This window comes from Dromiciops gliroides, chromosome 2 (genome assembly GCF_019393635.1).
Source record: "Dromiciops gliroides isolate mDroGli1 chromosome 2, mDroGli1.pri, whole genome shotgun sequence".
In the NCBI taxonomy this organism is placed as follows: domain Eukaryota; kingdom Metazoa; phylum Chordata; class Mammalia; order Microbiotheria; family Microbiotheriidae; genus Dromiciops; species Dromiciops gliroides.
The window spans coordinates 366,656,566-366,677,093 of record NC_057862.1 but is presented as its reverse complement, the minus strand read 5'-3'; the positions used below and the strand labels follow the sequence as shown (position 1 = coordinate 366,677,093).

Here is a 20,528-nt window from a genome sequence, read left to right as displayed (position 1 = left end):
TGTGACTGGTGAGGCTGAGAGGCTCTGTCACACTCTCTTATTCTAATACTTCAAAGGTCTGAGATTTCCTGAGTGTGCCGTTTCTTGATCTACCATCATAGAGCACAAGCTCTCAATGACTTGGGGGATGGTGGATGCATTACTGTGGCCATAAACAAAGGAAAATCACCATCCTGAAACTAGCATGGTGAGAAGATTCCCTGAGCTTGGCCTTGGATAAGAGACCCACAATCCATCACTGACCCATGCTTAAAGGCTACCTTGGTTAGATTTGAAGGGTTCAAACTTCACTGCTATTTCCTTCAAGAATTTGGGACTTCCTCCATTGTGACATGATGAGTAAGGCATATGCTGATGTCAATTACTCCCCCTCATACCATCTGTATTCCAGCTAAACTGGCTTATTTCCCATACCCTGTTGATGCCATTCCATTACTCATCCCCGTAACATTGCACTGGCTGTTGCCCATGCCTATAATGCATCTCATCCTTACTTCTGCCTCTTAGAATCCCTAGTTCCCATGATCCCTCTAAGACTCAGACCAAGCACCACAACCTACATAAAACATTTCCTGATCCCCCTCATGGTTAGTGTATCTCCCAGCCCCATCCCATAGAAATTACTTGGTATAAATTTCATATCTATTTATTTATATACCATTTTCCCCAGTGAAACTTAACTTTTTTGAAGGCAAGAACAATTTAGTTTTTATGTTTTCAACCCCAGGACCTAGCATAGTGCCTGGCAGAGAGTAGGTACTCACACTTAAGATGCTTGTACAATTGAATTTTTTTTTAATCTAGGAAGTACACTTTCTCCTTTGCTCCCTACTTATGTGTCTCAATTAATGACTAAATATAAAGAAAGGAGGAGGAGAAATGCAAAACCTTCATGTCACAATATTAAGGCCAATGAAACTAAGATTTCTGAGCTGTGTTTTAACTCTGTTAATCCATGCACACTTCCCAGGCAAGGTCTGAATCATGTACAAAGGAGTAACAGAATCACTCTGCAATCAGAGAACCTGCCAAGAGACCACCCAGGGAGGAGGGCACAAAGCCAGACTGGAATTCAGTACTCAGTCTGGGCTCCCACTGCCCTCCTCTCCATTTACTAACCTCCACTTCCTAATCCCCACTGCTCAGCACATCACTCTGCTCACCAGGCACAGCCAAACCTGGCCACAAATGAGGTGGGATCTCATCCTCCAGGCCAACAGGAAGCTGGTCAAAACTACCTCCAACTCAGTTCCCATAAGACAGGGAGCCTTGGCTGTTCCTAGTGCATTGATCAGAGCAAGCTTTCCCTAATAAAGACTGCAGAGCACCTGAAAACATCTCAGAGGCATCCCGGTTCCCTTGCTCTGTGGAAAGCGTCATTTCTCTTGGCCTGAGTTTGACCTCAGGTGTGAGAAACAGAGGATGGAGGATGGAACAATCTGAATGGACAGTCTCCCCTATAACAGTTGGAGCTCCTTGAGAATAGGAACTCTTTATTATTTTATATCTTCAGTCCCTAGCACAGTGGTTGGGGCAGTAAGACCTTTTCAACTCACTTACTCCATTCATTCATTCATTCATTCATTCATTCATTCATTCATTCATTCATTCAACAATAATAACTCGTTTCCATAGCATTTTAAATTTTACAAAGCATTTTCCTGACAACATCTCTGTGAGGTAGGTAGAAAGATTTTATATTACCTCTCTCCCTTTAAAACAAAACAAAACAAAATAAAACATAAAAAGCAATAAGATATAGGAGAGCTAAAATGATTTTTCCATGGTCACCCAGCTAGTAATTGCAGGCAGGTCTTGTAATTGCACATCTACCTTACCAAAGAATATGGCACGTGTGTGTATGGCATGTACATTTTGTGTGTAAGCATGTATGTATGGGTGCATGAGGGAAGGAGTGTACATATGGCATTTCTGTGATAAAACAAAGAGTAGAAACATCTCCTAGAGACAAACAGCATTATTTTTTAAGTTGCGAAGCACTGATGCAATAAATCTCTGTGACTTGAAATACAATGGATTAGAGGAATTCTGAGGTCCCTTCCCAGTTCCAAATCCCATAGCCTTTAAAGTTCTGCAAATGTCTCGATGACCTGCACCTTATTGCCAGATGGGTTCTCATGTCCCTATTCTCTTTATTTAACAAAGATGTTGCCCTTTCAGTAATAGATTTATGGGCAATGTCTGTCCTGGAATACCATGTACAATATGAAATATGTTTCTGGAAATTCCCTCCCAATGTCCTCCCTCTCCATGCCTTTCACTTCCTTCCAAATCCCTTCCCTTCCCCCTTCTAGAAAGGCCTACTGGCTTGATTCCACCCAATTCTTTTTTTTTGTATTTTTTTTTCTGGGGCAATGGGGGTTAAGTGACTTGCCCAGGGTCACACAGCTAGTGTCAAGTGTCTGAGTCTGGACTTGAACTCAGGTCCTCCTGAAGCCAGGACTGGTGCTTTATCCACTGCGCCACCTAGCAGCCCTGATTCCACCCAATTCTGATGGCTCTGACTGGCCATCTCTTCAACATTTCTCTTCCCAGTTTTCAGGAACCCCTCCTGAGCTAATAGAGAATCCAGCTACTCTGCAGGGGTTCTGAAATAACATCCCATCTCCCCAGTGCTTTGTTGGTTCTCATCTAAAACCCCATTTTCACAATGGATTCCTCTTTGTTCGAAAGCAACTTTGCCTGGGTCTTGTTTTTCTTATTTTCTTTGCTGTGGTAATGTGCCTAAGAGATGGCATGAAAACTTTCTCTCTTGCATTCATTTCAGCACCCTAAGACAATCTGCATAAATCTGACCCTCCAGTCCCAGAGCCAGACCTCCCTGCTGGTGGGTCCTGTGGTAAGAGCTGCCCACTTCCTTCCTCCCATCAAGGAGACAAGGCCACATGCTTTGTAAGGAACCTTTTAGCTGACTCAGAACTGGCACCATGTAGCACAAGCTTGCAGCACATCAGGAAGGTCACTTCCATGTTAGATATGAGGAACAGGAGGAAATGTACAATGTCTTTTTTAAATAAATACTTTTATTTTAATTTACTTTATTGTGCTTCTTAGGTCATTTCAAGAGAGCCAGGGGATGACTATTGGGGGTTTTATAAGTGGACTTATGCTCTATATTGGAGCAGAAAATCTCTGAACTCCCTTTCCATGATAAGATTGTGTGACTCTGGAACTTAAAGCTAAGTGCAACAGTGAGGTGTCATGCAAAGTGGTGGCTGAAGTGAAGAGGGACTGGAGACCAAATGCTACCTCTGACATGTCTTAGCCAAGGGATCTTGGACGAGTCATTTTATCTTTGTAAGCTATGGTTCCCTCATCTATAATAGAGCAATGGATTCATGATTTTCATCTCCCCGGGGCCAATCACAGCTAATTCATTCTTTCTGGTCCTATATGATTCTCATCCATATTCTCTCAGAGAATTCCCCATGGATGATATACTCAATGTGCCAGAGACTTTGCATCTTTCAGAGTATCAGGGCAGCACTAAAGCTGGCCCTCTATTATTTCTGCTTCTTGCTACATCTTCAGCCCACATCCTTTTCTTACATAGAGTCTGCTGGATGATCATCACCTTATGCCCCTGCACCTAAAGGACATCACTGAGAAAAGACTACATACAACTATGATATAAAAATGAAAAACATCAACAAAATATATGTATATATACATAAACAAACTCCATACATATTCCCTATAGATGATGGATATATAGTATATACAGATTATCCCAAAAGCCTTTGTGTAGTTTTAAGCTGAATAACTTAAAATTGCACTAATTTTTGAATACCCTAGCATATATGAACAGCATATTCATGCCTACATAGATACATGCATATATATATGAAACATGTATCTGTGACTCTTTGTTATACACATATTCTTGTGTTGTACATAGATACACATGTGTGCATCTTAAAGCTATTTTGCATATATACATATGCTATTAAAACTTATAATTGCACGATGACTTTTGGGACACCCTTATATGCATTTCTATATGTGTAGTCGAATCTGCACATACGGCATATAATCTACACATATGTGATATATATACACACATGTGTATCTGTATGCATGTATGTGTATGTTAAAGCTATTTTGTATGCATCTATTTAAGCTATTTAAAGATAAAAACTGCACTAAGGTTTTTGGGACACCCTATAATGTACATAATCTGTACACTGCCTCCTATTTGTTTCTCTATTGTCTTTTGGTTCACATACAACTTTAATTCTTCAGAGACAATAGTACTCTAACATATGCAAAGAAAAAGCTTGACTGAGAAAAGAATAGTGTTAAAATGTTCATAGGCAGTTCAGGATCATTAAGAGCACTGCTCAATTTCACACCTATGAAATTAGAATAATAATACCTGGGGTACCAACTTCATGGGGCTGTTGTGAGAATCTAATGAAATCATGTGATCACATGATCATATCATATAGTCTAGAGCTAAAAAGGAACCATGGAGGCTATACAGGCTAGCTTGGATATTTTCTACCATTTCTTTACAAAGTTTGTATCAATTATTAAGTTCAGACTCCTTAAGAGGGAACTTACTGCAGCTTTTGGGATCGATGACCTATCCCTGTACTGAGGCATGGAAAAGACTGCACAGGCAGCCCATGCTTTATGAATGGCTAAGAGCCTGTATAGCCATCAGGAACCATTCTACTTTCTGCAAACAGATCTATTCAATGAAGCTATTGATTCAATGCTTGTTTATTGCTATATGTATAGTTGCACTCATGGGGATGTTATCCAGTTCTTTTGGTTCTATCATGAGACTGTAGTCATTATTGTTCTTGTTGTTGCCAGCTTGTTCCCATCTTTTTAAAAGAAGTTCTGATCCAAGTGTTCCTGGGCCAAGTTGCTATCCTGCTATTATTCTTTCATAGTTATTCATTTGCACGCTATTTTACACAGGTACATATGCTGACTTTTTTTGTAATGTAAAAAAGGCACTGGGATTATAATAATGGAGAAGAAGGAAGAGGAAGAGGAGGAGGTAGAGGAGGAGGAAGAGGAAGACAAGACCAAAAAGCACCTGTGCAAGTCCATCCTTACTGGTGGAAAACCAGTACAGGCTTATTTCCTGATGTCACTGCTGAAGTAATGACATTATTTTCTTTGTTTTCTAATCATTCCCTTAATCAAAGCAGGAGGTATATCACCAACTGTATAATAATACCCAGAAACATCCATCACAGAATCTATAACAAACTAATTTCAATTCCAAAGCAACATTTGAACAGTTATTCTATCCAGAGCCCTGTTTTTAAGTCATGAAGGATACAAAAACAGCAACAATTTATCAAGCCCCTACCTGGTATAGAATGCTGTGTGGGGGACAAGAGGAGAGACAACTTTTATGTAAGACAGATCCTGACCCTCATGGAGTTTACAGTCTAGCAAAAGGGATGAAGCACACAGAGAAATAACTAGAACAGGGGCAGCTAGATGGCGCAGTGGATAGAGTGCCGGCCCTGGAGTCAGGAGTACCTGAGTTCAAATCTGGCCTCAGACACTTAACACTTACTAGCTGTGTGACCCTGGGCAAGTCACTTAACCCCAATTGCCTCACCAAAAAAGAAAAAAAAAAGAAATAACTAGAACACAAAGTGCTGGGTGGGATTGGAAGACAAAAGTCATTCCTGATCAGGGGATCAAGTAAGAATTCATGGAGGCATGAACATGGATTTTGGTTCTGCCATTAATTAGTTCTGTGACATTGAGCAAGTCATTTACACTGACTGGGCTTCAGTTTCCTCACTGGTAAAATGAAAGGCTTGGTCTAAACAACCCAATTAGGGGTTCAGACCAGATGGCCTCTGGGGTTCTTCCTGCTCTAATTCTCTTTTTGCCTCCAATAATTAATGCAATTCTTTGCACACAGTAAGTGCTTAATAAATGCTTTTTCATTCATTTATTCATTCTAAATCTATGACCCCATAGCCTGTAGATCTCTTCTAGCTCTGAAACCAATGATCCTCTGAATGCACTTAAAGCATACACAAAACCTCTGTCCTCTTTGGCCATTGGCAACCCAGACATTGTTATTGAGCATTTGGGGATCCAAACTTAGAAGGATAAGGCACTGGACTAGAATTAGTGCATTAAGTGGCAAAGTGGTATGGGATCCATAGGGGGAGATCTATCCCTGGGAAATTGAGAATGAGGCACAACCAAATCCATCTTTGAGTGATGGGAAGTGTGGAATTCATTGGAGAGGAGTTGCTAAATATGAATTAGTGTGTTTTTGACTGGAAGCACTCACAGAGGTCTGGCACAGGGTGGGTCAAGGGCAAGGCAGGAAGCTTAGAAATGAGATTTCCTATTTACTCTGCCCTCTCCTTGAGCCTTGGAAGGCTCCAGACACCACTTTAGTCAGTATCCAGGAATTTCCTGAGCCCTTATATGCACCCAGCTAGTGCCAGGTGCTGTGAGGGAGGCAGTAGAAGAAGACAACACTCCCTGTCCTTGAGAAACTCACAGTCTTGATCAGAAAACTCACCATCATGGAGACTTCTTCAGCTTTGCTACTCACATCTCATCAATCACCTCAGGTGTTTCTACTTCTCTGTTTGAGATTCAGATCAAAAAAACATCTCCCATGATCTCCCTTTATAGAAGTAAAACCCCAGACTTCTCTTCATTTGCCACCAGCCAATCCACTTAGTTTCAATTACAGTCATCATCATGGTCCCACAATCCTGTCTCCCCTCTCAACTTCCATTTGTGTATATCCTTCCCTTGTAAGCTTCTTGAGGGGTGAGACAACCTCATTTTATTCCTCTTTGTACTTAGTCCAAGTTCTGGCACATACTGGGTGCTTAACAAATATTTACCATATTTTATCTCAATGAGAAGATCATATTACTACATTGGAATATTAGATTTAGAATTAGAAGGGAGTTTACAGTTTATCTAATATAATCCCCCTAAATCTTCAGAAGAGGAAATGGGTGCACGAAGTTGAAAACATTAAGGCAAATTATTTCTATTATGTGATGTAAAACTTCACTAGCACTGCAAATCTCACTTTGATAGTAATTATGCCATTTAACTTCCCCAGACCTCAGTTTCCCCAACTGTAAAACGAGAGGGTTGAACTATATTATCTCTAATGGTTCTTCCAGCTCTAATAGTCTATAAATATTTGGGAAATAATGGTGCCTGGGTCAGTCTTTGTCTCCTAATGATTTAGAGATGGACTGGGCCTACCTGTTGAAACCCTCAGCATCTAAAGTTCCTGGTAAGTGGTGTGGGGTACAGGCCACCCCATTTGTAAAGAGCCCACTCAGTGAAAGAGGGAATAATATAAATAGAAAACCCTAATGTAAACGAGTTTGTCATTTTCCAATAGCACTAGGGTTGTATACTCACTTACTGAAGCAAAAGAGGTGAGCTTCCTATAGGACTCGAGGCAGTTACAGCAGAACATGATTCCATAGACATTGGGAAAGTGTCCATAAAGACCTATTAGGTGATCAGGACAAGAAACAGACCTGTGATATTATTTGTTTAGGGAAGACCCAGATGAGGGAACTACCTGTCCTGATGCAGGTTGGCACCTAGTCTTAGAAAGTTATCTAGAAAGTCTACCTAGACCAAGTTCCCAGATTAAACCTTAATTTCCCACTTTACTGGTTGATACCTAACATTCCACAAGGACAATCTTTCCTGAAGCCCCTAAGAAGGAACTCCTCACTTCTTCCTCTGAATCCTCATAGATCCTTTGTTTGACACTGTTACTACATACTTATCTTCTGTTCATGGTCTTGCTATTGATATTAGTCTTATCCCCCTGCCAGATCCTATGCTTCCAGGAGCCCCCAATTCGAGTTTTTCCTTTTCCTTTTTCTTTTTTTGTGGGGCAATGGAGGTTAAATGACTTGCCGAGGGTCACACATCTAATAAGTGTCAAGTGTCTGAGGCTGGATTTGAACTCAGGTACTCCTTAATCCAGGGCTGGTGCTTTATCCACTGCACCACCTAGCTGCCCCCCAATTCTGGTTTTAATTCCCAAATTTTATCTCCCTTAGTTTTACCATAACACTTTGCATCTAGTGGATGTCTTTAAAGTTTGTTGTGGAACATCTGTCCCCTATTAAAAAGCAAATGTTACATGGAAGGGGTCATTAAGCCTTATGGGTCATTTAAATCCTAATGTAAATGAGTTTGTCAGAGATAGAACAAGACTAGGGCAACTAAGTGGCCCAGTCAATAGAGTCCTAGACCTGGAGTCAGGAATACTCACCTTCCTGAGTTCAAATCTGGCCTCAGACCCTGGGCAAGCTGTGACCCTGGGCAAGTCACTTAGCCTTGTTCCCCTCAGTTTCCTTGTCTATAAAATGAGCTGGAGAAGGAAATGACAAACCACTCCAGTATCTCTATCAAGAAAATATCCAATGAGGTCACAGAGAGGCTGACATGACTAAAATGACTGAACAAAGAACAAGTCTAGAAACATAGTAGGACTTTAAGTAAATATTTGCTGCCATTGATAGAGCAGATTATTATAGAGGGAAGAATATTAAAGACATGGGTAGGGGTACAGAGGGGGCAGGCAAAAAAGATGAGATTGGTCCCTGATGTTTAAGCTTGGAGTGGGCAGGATCCGCCCAAGTCCTAACTTCCTTCCTTCAGAATCAGTGTTTGCAGGCAAGAAGTCTCAAGACTTCATATTAGCAGAGGATTGGAGTAGGTAACTGAAGAGCTCATGACGAGTGCTTACTGGGATCTCCTATAATATTCCAATAAGAATAGATTCATGGCATTTTAGACATCTGCTACTTTCCAAGCGCCTACCAAGCAGCTTATGGGAAGGTTCTAGAGCATCCAGGACCCCCAGTCTCCCTAGGCCCCATTCAAGTTGGTTTAAGATAGCATGTGTAAAGCATTTTACAAACCATACAGCAATCTATAAATGTAAGGCATTATTATCACCATCACCATTACTACTGTTGCTGTTGTTACAGCTGCTCCAACCTCAGCAGGACCAGCAAGGAGATGGGCTTGGAGCCCTGGCCCCTCCCCAGCAGACTGTGGGGGACAAACCTCCAGTTGCTCAGCCAGCCCTGGAAAAATAAAGTCAGTGGGTTTGCAGCAGCTATTGATGTGTCTGACCTCTGGCATCCTGGAGAATGTTTTGCAAATTATTTGCAAGTTATGTGTAACTGGAAACCATTGATAGGAAATCTTTACTGTAAGTAAATATAATGTTAAGTTATAAACTCTATTGGAGTCCTTTGTGTCAGAACTCAGGGTTGGCCGGTTTTATTATCATTTGCCTGTTCCTGGCCACCTTGGTCCCTAGACCCTACAGGAATTGGATAAAACTGGAAGGAATCTTAAAGATCACCTGATACAGATCTTTACAGATGGGGAAAATAAGGTCCAAAGGGGGACTAGACTCACCCAAGGTTACAGACAAGTTCGTGGCCAAGCTGGGGCTAGAATGTAGCTTTCAGGTATCCCAAGAAAATACATTTTTGATCATATTATAAACTGTCAAAATAACTATGGCCTGAACATTCAATAAATGTTAACTGGGGAAATGGTGTCCCTATTAGTAAAAAAACATGATTTTATGCATTTATTTCTGAAACACCACTTCAATTGCATAAAATTTTATTTAGTACTTGAGGTTGCAAAGTTGAAACATGATATATTCCTTACCCTCACGAAACTGTGTAAATAGTAATATTTAAACAGTCTGTGTAAAGGTAATAATAATTGAACAGTGAATAAGTATTCATCTGTTCCTACATGCCTATCTTCTGTTTGTGGTCTTGCTGTTGATATTGGTCTTATCCCCCTCCCAGATCCTATGCTTCAGGGAGCCCCCAATTCAGATTTTTTCCTTGTGGCATTTTTATGTGTTCCGTATGAATGGTTTACCCATTTCATTCATCAAACAATTCAATTAAACTAACATAAAACAAGAATACCCTTGCTCTTGAGAGGCTTACATTTTTTGGCTATGAGAGTAAAAACTTGCCAGTTTAAATACCTAAAATTCATTGTATTTAATATAACTTAATATGATGAACATAATTTAATCTTTAACCCCAAGTCAGAGAAAACATCATCTAGGGCTAAATATCCATATATGTTACTGCTGTAGAAGTAATCTATGAAGTGGGACACAGGCTCCTGATGGCTCCCCATCGCCATGGAGCCCGATGGGACATATGAGCCAGGTTTTGTGAGAATCTGCTTCTGCCAGGAGTATAACAACATGCTCTATCTACCCCATGGAGGACAGGGAGAACCACATCCTTCTCTATGTGTATTGCAACTGTGACTACTGGCAGGAGGCCGAACAACAGCTGCATCTACTTGAACAAGACATGCACGAGGTGGACTAGTTGACCCAGATCATCGCCAGCATGTCTCAGGACCCCAACCTGCCTGGGACCAAGGACCACCCATGCCAGAAGTGTGACCACAAGGAGACTGTGTTGTTCCGGTCCCACAGTGCCCAGGCTGAAGATGCCATGAGGCTCTACTACGTGTGCACGGCCCCCCACTGCAGCCACTGTTGGACAGAGTGACCCCCTCCTTTTCCCACGCATAGTTCCCTGATGTTTCCTAATAAAGCGTTTTATTTTTGGAAAAAAAGAGTAATCTATGCTTCAGGAATGAATTGGCTAGATTATTTCTGGACTTCCTTCTCATTTGAAGGTTTTAAATGTAGGCCTAGGAGCCTTTTGACATATGGGTCCCTAGAAGCTGCCTACAGTCCAAGGTATTATGAAGTTTAACATCCACTTAAAAATACATTTCACAAACCTCCATTCATTTACCAGATCAACCAGAGACCACATTAGTTCATTTAATCAAATGTCAAATGCAAAAAGTGGTAAGAAAGGTTCTTCTGGTACAAATAAGGATATATTCTACTACAGGTTACCAAAAGAGCAGCAGGTAAGGAGGCACATGGGAGAAATACATGTGACCAGAGAACATGCATAGTGAAACGCACTTGTTGGTGATGCATCTGACTTAGGAGCACATGTGAAGAAGCAGACACATACGGAACATGATTGACCAAGAAATACTTGTGGCCAAAGGCAACGTGGGACTCCAACACTGAAAGGTCACCATTATTTCCTGGTGATGTCATCACACAGCTCTTTTCTCTTTTCCACTGGACACTTCCATCCTCTGCTGGGTCTTCACTGAGTTGCTCTCTGCTGAACATGTCCTGTAAGCTACTCTTTCCCACTACCTATAGCTTCAGCTGGATTGACTTTTTGGAGCTACTAATAAAGTAGCTGGGTTCTACCTTTGAAAACCTCAGGCTATTTTTACTCACTCAGCCTAAGCTATTGGTTAGACCAGTCCTTAGGAGTTTCAATCTCTTCTTTTGAACACTTTTCTTCTGATACTGTCTGGAGGTCTCTCAGTCTAATCTCTTTGAGTTATGGTATAAAATTCCTTTAAACTCCTATCATATTCCTTAGTCAAGAGCCTACCTCTCCTTCAAATTATCCTAGGACATTACAGTTAGCAAAACTGCAAAATATGCATATAGTTGAGATGAAGAGATTCTTTCTAACCCACAAAATGCTCCTAGTTATCATGCAAATAGACTCTGGAACAGGACTGAAAAACAGAATAAAGAAGATGGGAACCTGTGCTCTCATCTCTGCTTTTTAGTTTCGCTGTCTTTCTTCAAAACATAGTTAAAATCAGGGACAGCTAGGTGGCACAGTGGATAAAGCTCTGGCTCTGGATTCAGAAGGACCTGAGTTCAAATCCAACCTCAGACACTTGAGACTTACTAGCTGTGTGATCCTAGGCAAATTACTCAACCCTCATTGCCCTGCAAAAAAAAAAAAAAAAAGCTAAAATATTATCTTCTATAGGTCTTTCCCATTTTCTCATCTACTAATGCTTTCTTCTCTCAGATTATTGTCCATCTATTTTGTATGTAGGTTGTATGCACCTACTTATTTTTTATGTCTTTATTAGAATATACACTCCTTGAAAGCAGGAATCATTCTTGCCTTTTTTTTTTAATCCCCAGCACTTAGTATAGTAGTTGTCACTTAACAAGCACCTAATGAATGCCTGTTGAAAGAATTGGAAATTGAAGGGCTGCCCATCAATTGAATCTGAACAAGTTGTGATGTATTATTGTACTGAAAGACTATTGTGCTATAAGAAATGAAGGAGAGATTTCCAGAAAAACCTAGGAAGACATATATGAACTGAAGCAAAGTGAAGCAAAAAGAACTAGGAGAACACCATTTACCATAATAGCAATATTTTAACAATAATCAGCTGTGAGACTTAGCTACTCTCATCAAGACACTGATACCTGACAATTCTAAAAGACTCATGATGAAAAATGCTCTCATCTCCATAGAGCAAATTATTGAACTCTGAATAGAGATTGAATCATGTTTTGGGTTTTTTTGTTTGTTTTTACTATCTTTATTTTTCTTGCTTTTTCTTTTTTGCAACATGGCTAATATGGTAATATGTTTTGCATGACTTTACACGTATAGCAGGTATATTGTTTGCCTTCTCAATAGGTAGGGGAGGGACTGGAAAAAAGGAGAGAATTTTTCTACTCAAAATTGTAAAATTAATGTAAAAAAGAAAAAAGTCATTGAAAAATAAAGGGTATAGTGTATATGTGTGTGTGTATATATATATACATATATATACATATATACATATATATGTTGATTGAATGACTATTTTCCATTAGCAACCGAGTCATGCTATATTTCCTATATAAGAATATATACTGAGTCATTATATAGTAAATCCCAGGCAATATTGAGATTTATAGAGCGATTTTTCTCTCTATTACAGGTTTTATTACACTTATTTTACAAATAAGGACATCGAGGCTCAGAGAGGTTATATAAGTTGGCCCCTGGTCACCCTCATGTAAGTCTCATAGGTGGGTTTTGAACCCCCAAGTCTTCCTGACTACAAGTTACATTCCCCATCATCCCACACTAAGCTGTCCTATCAATGAGACTGCCAGCTCTTTGGAAGTCTTCTCTACTCCTTGAGTAGACAATTATCACAGAGTTAGACAAAGCTATCTTTAGGTGTGTGGTCCCACGATTGGATCCTCTTCTTTATTCCTTGTTTAGTCAGAGCCTGAGTGAAGGAAAAGAGCCTTCTGGCCTTGGGAGGGATGGTGCAAGTAGGGCATAGGAAATTGCCAACGACACAGTGATTCTGGCAGTATTGATCGTCCATCTTGCAGAGAGAACATTTTCTTTTTTTTCCTTCCAAATAATTAAAGTATAATATTTTATGGCCTGATAAAATTTACAGGGACCCTTGGCACGTAATTATAGTGCTTCTTTAAAAGAGACCCCATAAAAGATGCATGATTAGAAAGTTAAGGATCTGGATAGAATTACAACATTGTGGCAAATAATTTACAAGTGATAAACCATCCTGGAAAAAAATTCAAATAACCAGTGATGAAGTCTAACAATTAAAATAATAAATTCCCCAGGTGCCCAACGTGGTTTATTTGCTGATGCTCAGATACTCAGGTTCCTCAGTTCATGGGTTAAGAAGGACTCTTCTTGTGAGGGTACGTGCTGACTAATGGCAACAATGGGCTTCCTGAGCAAGCCTGATCCTTCAAAATACATTACCCTTGGTGCTCTCAATATAACTCTGAATGTTCTTTAGGCCTGAAACTTTCCTATAGCCGAATAACACTGTATTGCAGGCTCCTTAAAAGGATGGTCTCTGCCACCAGATGTTGGCTGATCTGATATCCATCCAGGCAGACTATAAAGGCACCCGTTACAATAATGAAAATGGCAACCTCTGATGTTCAAATGAATTGGTGGAAAGAAGAGAGTCGAATTCTAATGGGAGAAAAGGTGAGCCCTACTCTCTCGCAGCATTTTAACTATAATGATGTATGAAAAAAGAGGGCAGCCAGAAAGATGTTTTCACAGGTCAAACATTGGTTTAGACCTTATCAGCTGCAATGGTCCTGTGTGAAGGTGAATTTAAAAGGTAGTAATTATGTTAATAAAAAAATAGTTCTGTTCAAAAGCACAATTACTATCTGTGGTTAGAGGATCATCACTTAAATGAAAGGCATTAGCTGCTTGAAGCATTTCACAGTCCTTGGCAGTAAGTAGGACTATGCCCACATGGTGGGAAAATAATAATAATAATAAGTAATATTTACACAGTGCTTTACAGGTTACTGAGCTCTTCATATCCATTTTCTAATTTGAACCTTATGCTTTATGAAATAGGTTATACAACTATTGTTATTCTCACTTTCTAGGTCATGGAAATCAAACTTGGAGAGAGGCAATAACTTGCTTTCTTTTCAGCAAAAGGAGAGGGGAAAGAGATTAATTTTTCCCTGTCCCCTGGCAGTAATGGTAGCTACAAGCACATGGCAGCAACTCTCAATGAGTAGCACCTCCTTCTGCTTTCTTCCCAGAATAGAGTACTGGGAAAGCAAGGGAGAAATGGGAGCTTGGCATAGATTTTTTTCTCAACCACCATTATAGGGGCTGGTTCCAACTGATCTACTCTCTCAGCCCCTGCAGTTGGCCCTACATATATCTTATCTCCACCTTCATCCACCCCTCTAGCTCTACCTGTTTTCCCTGACTCTAGTTACAAGGGCAACACCTTATCCCTTATTCCTTGATGTTTCAGAAGGAGAAACACAGAGATCAGTATGGTTCATAGCTTGCTTTCTCTTTAGTCTTTACATGGCTTCTCAATAGAAATCTCTGCCCCGCCCAAGTCCAAAAGCCCTAGAAACCCTGGGAGGGGGGGGCCCTCTAGGTAAGGAATACACACCTGTCCCCTGCACGTCAGCCCATCAAATAACTTTACTCTTTGGTGTCTCCAAGTCTGAGTCTCTGGACTATGCAGGCACAGTATCAGCCTGGACGGAGGAGCCCAGCAGACTTCAGAATTTTAAATCTAGCCTCTCAGTGTTTCTGGTCGTCCCTTGATAAATCAGCCCTGATTGCAAAATGCAGTAACAAGCATCCAGAAAGAGGGCTCTGCAGTCAAGTCCCAAAAGAAAAGGACCACTTCTTCATTATTCCTAAGAACTGGACCTCTCTGACTAAGCCCTCCATAGAGACTTTGAAAATTTCTCAACTCATGCTTTTAAAAAAGAAAAACCCTTTGCTCCTCAAGAAGAACCAGTGGGAATATGTGCTCTAGATTTCCAAAATAAAGGTATCTCAAGATTGGAGTCCAATTGTCCAGACCCCTATACAATGACATTTCCCTCTTCCCCTCAAGGGTGTGAGTGTGGGAGGAAAGGAGAGGGAAAACTATCATCCAGATGACACATTTGAGATTCTTCCTCTTGGAGAAAATAGCATATGTTAAGAGCAATTGAGATAACTGCTTTTTAGCCAGGAGAATCCATTTGAAAGCCTAGAAGACCCACAATGAAAATGGTAGCCTATCAGTTAAGAATGTGAGCTCCTAGTGGCCAGGGACCATCTCACATTTGTATTTGAGTCCTCACTGAGTAGCAAAGTTCTAGGCACAAAGGAGGCACTTAGATTGAACATTTATTAAACTCTTACTTTGATTTTAACAAGTGTTAATTGAATATCCAAACAAATTGTAGTATATGAATTTAATGGCATAATGTTGTAGCACAAGAAATGATGACTATGAAGAATGCTGAGAACTTAGGAAGACTTATATGAGCTGATACAAGGGAAAGAAAGAAGATCCAAGAAAACAATGTATACAGTGACCATAATAATGTAAAGAACAGCATCAAAAAGATTTCAGGATACTGATCAATGTAGCAACCAAACTTGACTTCAGAGGACTAATGGTGAGAGTTGTGTCCCATGACAAATGCTGGAGGGGATGTGGAAAAATTGGGACACTAATGTACTGTTGGATTTGTGAACTGGTCCAACCATTCTGGAGAACAATCTGGAACTATGTCCAAAGGGGTATAAATGTGTGTATACCCTTTGACCCAGGAATACCACTACTAGGTCTGTATCTCAAAAAGGTCAAAGAAAAGAGAAAAGGACCTATATGTATAAAAATATTTATAGTATCTCTTTTGGAGGGAATGGCTGAACAAGTTGTGGTATATAATTCTAATGAAAAACTATTTTGTTATAAGAAATAATAAAGAGCATTGTTTCAGAAAAACCTGGGCAAACGTATGTGAACTGGTGCAAAGTGAAGTGAGCAGAACCAGGAGAACATTGTACAGAGTAACAGAAATATTGTAAGGATGAACCACTGTAAAAGATTTAGCTATTTAGATCAAGACAATGATTCAAGACAGTTCCAAAGGACTAGTGATGAAAAATGCTGTCTACTTCCAGAAAAAGAACTTATGAACTCTGAATGCAGATTGAAACATATTTTTTATTTTATTTTTCTTGGTTTAGTTCTTCGCATGTGTCTACTTTTGCAATGTGACTAATATGGAAATATGTTTTTATGACTTCACATTTATAATCAATATCATATTTCTTGCCTTCTCAAGGAGGGAGGAGTAGCAAGAGGAAGAAAGAATTTGGAACTCAAAAGTTTTAAGAATGTTTAAAAATATTAATATGTAATTAGGAAATATATAATTATGTATGTATAGGTGTATTTATACATACAAATATTATGTCTCCCTCCTCTCATCAGAAAAGTGGTAAACTATAGGTTCACTGTGACACATTTGTTGTTCAGTCATGTCCAACTCTCATGACCCAGTGAACCATAGGACACCAATACTGTCCATGGGGTTTTCTTGGCAAAGATACTGGAGTGGTTCACCATTTCCATCTCCAGTGAATTAAGGCAAATGGAGGTTATGTTACTTGCCCAGGATCACACAGCTAGTAAGTGTCTGAGGCTGGATTAGAGCTCAGGTCTTCCTGACTCCAGGTCCAGCGCTCTAACCATGGTGCCACCTAGCTGTCTCCCAGAATGAGGCATACATTGGTGGATATGCCAAGTGTGTTGGTTTATCTTGCTTTGTATGTTTCTTTGCTACAAGGGAAGGTTCATGGTAACGGGCAGTGAAGGTGAGTTGTTATTGGAAAGTTATAATTATGCTAATAAATATCTTCAATAAAATATTTATTTTACTTAATTTTTTAAAAGATTCTGTGCTGACAAGATGTAACATTTCTTGGGAATATAGAATTTTAGAGTTGGAAAGAGTCTTAGAAATTATCTAGTTAAAGCAAGAATAAAACTAAGGTCCAAAATCAAACAGAAAAGGCCTTTACCAAGGCCTCTCTCTTTGCTTCCTCAGGAGCCCAAGTTGTGGCTTTGTCCTCTGAGAACCTCAAGCAAGAGTGTTGGCCAAAGAACCAGGATGATTATGCTCCAGAGTTTTCAATAAATTTTGTAGCAAATTCATCAGGGCAGATTTTCATTTGCTTGGAGTCAACATGGATCAATGAAGAATTGTAATGCTTTTGAATTTCTGGAAGGGTATATCATTTTAAATTTTCTCTTTCTCCAGCACAGACAAAACACTACCAGCCTGATGATGAACTGTGGGATAATCTAAGAGCTTTAGCTGTTTGTTGTAATGAGAAAGAAAGAAACACAGAGACAACAGAGAAAAAACCAGAAGCAGCCAGCCAGACAACAGAGAAAATGAGACAGAAAAAAAGAGAGATGAAGTTGCAGGAGCTGAGGAAGGGATACTAAAGTTGCATAAAACGATTTCCCCAAGAAACCCCTTTCTATGCTGACATTTTAGCCCTAGGATTCAGTTGCTATGATTCTATTGTTGCATCCTCATGGTTTGTTGAGTGGAAAATGCACATGTGTTCTGAGCATCTGTTTTCTTGGAGGCACAGGCCCTGAGGCAGTGAAACATCTGGGGGACAAGACATAAATGGCTGATGAACCTTTTGCTCATATTGTGGCATCTGCTGGAGTCAAAAGACTCTTGGCAAATAGGCAGCACCAGTCATAGTTATCAACCCTACTTCCAGAGGGGCAGCTTCTAAGCTCTCTTCATCTATGGAGCTTCATCTCTGGACTTCCTGCTAGCACTTTCTCCAAAGTTAGAAAATCAACATTTCTCCAACAGACTGAGAGGATTCTCACTTGTATTTCTTGGGCAGTCAGAGCTAGCCTGATCCCCATTTATGTCTGTCTGTAGAGTTGTAGTCTCCCTTGTGTGTCTCCTTCCTATGTTGTAAAGTGCTCTCATGAGCTCTTTGGAGATATCAAACACAACCTGCCACGGGGGAGCAGTTCTTGGTATCTTCTAAAGAGTGAGGGAAAGTGCATTATAATTCAGAGAAGCTCTGTAGACCTAGATAATTGCTTATGGTTGTATTTGTATTTATAGGCCTGCACAGAAGCAGTGTTTGGGGAGTTGCTCATGAGGCCATGCTGCCTAAGAGACAGGCCTAGACCATTTCACTAACATTGGCAAGTGAAAGGTGTATTGGGAATAAAGTAGAGAGGCTAAATGGTATTACCTTTTCTTCCTCAGTGTGTAACCAGTGTCTCAGACCTTTCTGTTGAAATAGTTTGGCAGGGGCAGCTAGATGGTGCAGTGGATAGAGCACTGGCTCTGGAGTCAAGAGTACCTGAGTTCAAATCCGACCTCAGACACTTAACACTTACTAGCTGTGTGACCCTGGGCAAGTCACTTAACCCCAATTGCCTCGCTAAAAAAAAACAACAACAACAACAACAAAAAAAAACAACTAAAAAATAAATAAATAAATGTTTAAACGAAATAGTTTGGCAATCCAATCCAATCTGATCCCCAATATGTATTTCTTAAGTACCTACTTGCTCTGGTCCAAGAATTGGGCTAGACACGGGGGCACTAAGACATAACAAAAAGCAGCCCATGTCCTGAAGGAGCTTAAATTATCTTGGGAGGTTATAACATGAAGAGAGAATCATTTGAGCAAAAGACCAAGAGTGCTAACATCTAAGGGAATCAATCAAGAATGGCTTCATATAGATGAACCTTGAAGGAAACTAGGGATGTTAGAGGTAGAGGGGAAGAGGGAGTATTCCACAGCTTTCTACCCCTTCTGGAATGACAAACAAGTCTGCACAAATTACAAGCAAGCCCCATTTCCCACTTCAAGGGAAAAATACAAGTGTTGTCAAGGAATGTGGTATACAGGCCCCCACAAAACCAAGGAAAAGCCAGGAATCCTAGTATGGGATGTAAAGAACCAAGCTACCAAGGGAATGCTCAATTACCAATCAATTAATCAACCAACCAATAGATACTTATTGAGTATATGATATTTACAAGACCATGGTCTATATTTTGGAGAAACAAAGGTGAATAAGACATAGAATTAAAAGATTTTGAGTTGGAAGGAAACTCTGAGATTATCTGATCCAACTGTCTCATTTAACCAGGAGGAGAAAACTGAGACCCTGAAACAAGAAGTGACTTGCTCTAAGTCATCCAGGTAAAAAATGGCTGAGCCCTGATTGGAAAGCAGATCTTTGGACTATAAATCCAGTCTTTCCACCATATGTTCCCTCTCCTCAGAGAGAATGATGCAGCTTAGAAGATAAAAAGAAAGCATACAAAAAAGAATTATAAGGCAGTCAGACAATGTCTAGAGTCCAGAGACAGAGACAGAGAGACAGAGACAGAGACAGAGGGACAGAGAGAGACAGAGACAGAGAGAGTGAGAAAGGCAATTAGTAGTTATATTAGTTTAGGAGTTAGGGATCTGGAATACTGTAGTGGTCAGGTGAGTCTTCCTGGAGGAAGAGGAATCTTAAATGGGTCTTGAAATCTAGATTATGGAAGCTATAAATGCCCCACTTTTATGTGTCACCTTCCCCTGTTAGAATGTAACTCCTTGAGGTCAGGATTTGTCTATTTTTTTTTTTGCTTTTATTTTTATTCCCAGAACTTAGCACAGGGCCTGGGACATAGTAAGCATTCAATGCTCATTGCTTGCCAGTTGTCTGCCTGTGGACCTTTTACAAACGTCCTTTGCAAAATCAATGGAACATTGAATTTGGATATTGGGACTAAAGCTTATGGCCAATGATTCTGGGACATTCCAATCAGGCTCTTATGTCTCATTGCCTGTTAGGAGAGTCTCTACACCTACTCTCCAGGCTCCTTTTTTCTTCACATACTCCCAATAGTCCTTAGTGGTAGGATGAGGAGAAGAGTAAGGGGGTTAGGAGCAGGAGCAAATGTGACTCACATGAATGAAAGAGCCATGAAGAGAACTGTGGTGAAAGAGCCTTGCCGTTGGTTGCGAAAGAAGCCAGCTTGCTATATCCTAAATGCACGTGATTCCCAAAGCCATAGTGGCAGCTCTGTCTGCATTTGTGAAAATGACTCATCACTTGTCTTTGGACAAGTCACTTGCCTTGTCTATACCTCAGTTTCCCCATTTCTGCACTTGGCACAATATGTCTACTTATTTAAGAGTACTCAAGGGTACATTTCTGGGGAAGCAGAACAAAAATTATGTAGCACCAATAGGGAACTCTCCGAACCACTAGATTATAAATTCCAT

At 40.2% G+C, this 20,528-nt stretch overlaps 1 pseudogene; it reads left to right on the top strand.

Moving 5' to 3' along the window:
* Window positions 1-10,201: 10,201 nt before the first annotated feature.
* On the top strand, window positions 10,202-10,583 carry LOC122738263 (annotated as a pseudogene).
* The last annotated feature ends 9,945 nt before the right edge of the window (window positions 10,584-20,528 follow it).